This window comes from Pongo pygmaeus, chromosome 12 (genome assembly GCF_028885625.2).
Source record: "Pongo pygmaeus isolate AG05252 chromosome 12, NHGRI_mPonPyg2-v2.0_pri, whole genome shotgun sequence".
NCBI lineage: Eukaryota > Metazoa > Chordata > Mammalia > Primates > Hominidae > Pongo > Pongo pygmaeus.
The window spans coordinates 49,660,246-49,663,991 of NC_072385.2; the positions used below are offsets into that span (position 1 = coordinate 49,660,246).

A 3,746-nucleotide genomic window follows, 5' to 3' on the forward strand; every position below is an offset into this window, starting at 1 on the left:
AATATCTAACTGTATTTTTCTACCCATTAGTCAACTTCTCTACAACCTCTCCTCCCTGCTAAACTTTACAGTCTCTGATACCCATCATTCTACACTCTATCTCCATGAGATCATAGTAAATGATGAACAACTAAAAGCTTTCACTCTGGGATCATGCACAAACCAACCATATCCACTCTTGCGATTTCCACTCAATATTATACTAACGGTTCTGGACAGGGCAATTAGGCAAGAAAATAAATAAAATGTATAGACTGAAAAGGCTGAAGTAAAATTATGTCTATTTGCAGATGGTGTGACATTAAATATAGAAAATCCTAAGAAATCTACTAGACAATAGATATTTTCAGCAAGGTTTTAGGATACAAGATCAATAAACTAAAATAACTTATTTCTATATACTGACAATAAAGTATTCAAAAATAAAATTAAAGAAATTTTATTTATAATAGTATCAACATGAATAAAATAATTTGGAAAAAAATTCTTAATAGAAGAGCAAAACATATACTCTAAAAAGTATAAAATATTACTTCAAGAAATTAAAGACATAAATAAGTAGAAAGGTTTCCCATGTTCTTGTTCCGGAAAACTCAGTGTTTTTAAAGTGGCAATATTCCCCAAATTAATCCACAGATTCTATAAAATATGTATTCATATCATAGCTAGAGGTTTTTTTTTCCAGAAGTTGACAACCGTATTCTAAAATTAATATGGAAATATAAGAGACTCAAAATAACTTTAAAAAATCTGCAAAAATAGCAGTTAGAAAGCTCACAATTTCCAATTTCAAATTTTACTACAAAGCTACCATAGGCCGGGCATGTTTGCTCACGCTTGTAATCCCAGTACTTTAGAGGCCAAGGCAGGCAGATCACTTGAGGTCACGAGATCAAGACCAGCCTGACCATCATGGTGAACCCCCATCTCTACTAAAAATACAAAAGTTAGCCAGGAGTGGTGGCAAGCACCTGTAATCCCAGCTACTCAGGTGGCTGAGTCAGGAGAAAACAAAAACAAAAAGAAAAAGCTACCATAATCAAGACAATTTGGTCTGACCTAGAGATATATAGAGAGATTGACTGAATAGAATTCAATGTTTAGAAATAAACCTCTACATTTAGGGTCAATTAGTTTTTACAGTGATGTCACGACAATTCAATGGGGAAAGAATAGTCACTTCAACAAATGGTGCTGAGACAACTGGATATACATGTGAAAAAATGTATAAATAAGTAAATGTGAACTCCTTCCTCACACCATGCTTAAAATTAAACTCAAAATGGATCATAAACCAAACTGTAACAGTTAATACTATAAAACTTTTAGAAAAAAATTCTATGAGAAAATCTTTGTCACCTTGGATTAGGCAACACATTTTTTTGATATTACACCAAAAGCACATAAAGCAAAAGAAATATTAGAAAAATTGTAGATCATCAAAACTGAAATGTTTTTGTCGTTAAATGATAGCATCAAGAAAGTGAAATGTCAGTCCACAGAATGAAAGAATATATTTGCAAATCATGTATCTGAAAATTGACCCATATATAGAATATATAAATATTCGTACATTTCAATAATAAAGTGAATAAAAAGTAAAATGGGCATGGGATTTGAATAGACGTTTCGCTAAAAAAGATAAACAAATTGCTAATTAAAAATATTAAAATATGTTCAACATCATTAGTCATCACACCAGGGTGGCCATAATAAAAAAACACACAGATATAATAATAACAAGTGTTAACAAAGATGCAAATAAATTGGAACCCTCATACACTGCTAGTGGGAATGTGAAGTGTGCAGCTGCTTTAGAAAGCAGTCGGCCATTTCTCAAAAGGTTAATTATAGAGTTACCATGTCACATGACAATTCGACTCATCTGTATATACCAAATAAAAATAAAAATAAATATCCAGACAAAATTTATACACAAATGTTCATCATGGCATTATTCATAATAGTGAAAAAGTAGAAACAATACACTTTATTAAATGATTAATGGATAAACAAAATGAGGTCTAATTCTATGATCTAATATTATTTGACAATAAAAAGGAATTAAATACTGGTAATTAACATGAGTATATTATGAAAACATTGTGATAAATAAAATAGTCATAAAAGACTAAAGAGCATCTGTTTCCATTTATATGAAATGTCCATAATTGACATATATAGAGAGACAAAAATTTGATTAGTTGTTGCCTAGGCTTGGGGTTAAGGAGGAAAATGAGGACCAACTTGCAATGCATATGGAGTTTCTTGGAGGGATGATGGAAATATTCCATATTTATTTTTATTGTTGGAGAACACTACAAATATATATATAAAACAATTCATTGTACACTTAAAACACACACACATACACACTGTAAAGCCTATTGATGTTATTGAAGAACAGTCTCTTTACTTCATTCCAGTAATCTAATTAGTTGTAACTGGGAATTTGCAAGGTCCTATTTAATCACTGAAGGCGATTTTATAAAATATATGGTTTTTTCCTAATCTATTCTTACATTCTAACACATCTCTGGTGAGAGGATAGAACTCTTGCTGTATGAGTTTATACAATTCCTTCAGTGATTCAGAATTTTTAATGGTAGTTTTAACTTATCAAAAAGAAGAGAAAATATTTTACAAAATCTATTTTCATTTTATTTCTACTGGAATATTTTTGTATATGATCAGAGAATGCTATCTTCCGTATTATATAATAATGGCATTACAAAATGTCTCTTTAAAAATAAAATATACATATACGGTGATTTATGTTTAGATGCGGAAGTTTTGTGTTAACAAATAACAATAAAATTTTATATGAACTGAATGAAACATAATTATTTTCAAAGATTTAATTTATTTGATTTCACCATGCACAAAATAGGTGGACTTCATTTACATCTTTAGGCAGCTGCATACAATTATTTTAACAAATATGATCCATTACTTTACATCAGTCTGTGCTGCACATTGTATCATAATAGTAAATCATCTGTTTTAATTTTTAACGATACACAATTCTCAATATGCCTAAATTTTATTTATATCCCACCTTTATTTTTAAAAGGAAAATGTGTTGCATATTTTAAAATGGACAAATGCAATTATTATCATAATGAGAGCATACTCCTATAAACATATAAAAATCCACAAAGCTTTTTCAACTTTTTTCAAATCTTTTCTATTGCGGTCATTTAACACCAACTTTGAGATTCAGCTTATCCAAATTTATGGTTCAATTCTACCATGAGTAAAGATATTATAAGGGACCAATAGATCACTCATTAACTCATTTACTTATTTATTTTTAAATATGAAACATTTTATAAATACTTATGTCATCCTTGCACAGGGGCCAAGCTAATCTTTTCTGTGTCATTCCCATTTAACATATGTGTTGCCAAACTGGACCTTCACTTATTTATTTTTATAGTAAAAGTACAGTTTGTATTTACTATATACAAAGTTGGTTATACAGGAAATTAACATAAGTGAATATCTTAATGTAATATTTTAATTGGATCAATATGAAATTGTTACTTTTATACCAATTTTTATTTTTATTTGAGAAGTAAAAATTCTCAAATATTGTTAACATCATATGATCGAACCTAAATATATATGCAAATTGAAGACCTTTTAGAAAGTTAATATTTGACTTAGTGTTTATTGAATCCCACTTATGTGCTAATAGGGAGTTAAAGTGAAGGAAAAGAAGAATATTATGGGAACTACTCTAA

The 3,746-nt window shown here is 29.2% G+C and overlaps 1 pseudogene; it reads right to left on the reverse strand.

Annotated features, from left to right (window-relative positions):
• Nucleotides 1-3,313: 3,313 nt before the first annotated feature.
• LOC129030928 (U6 spliceosomal RNA) lies at nt 3,314-3,412 on the reverse strand (annotated as a pseudogene).
• Between the last annotated feature and the right edge of the window lie 334 nt (nt 3,413-3,746).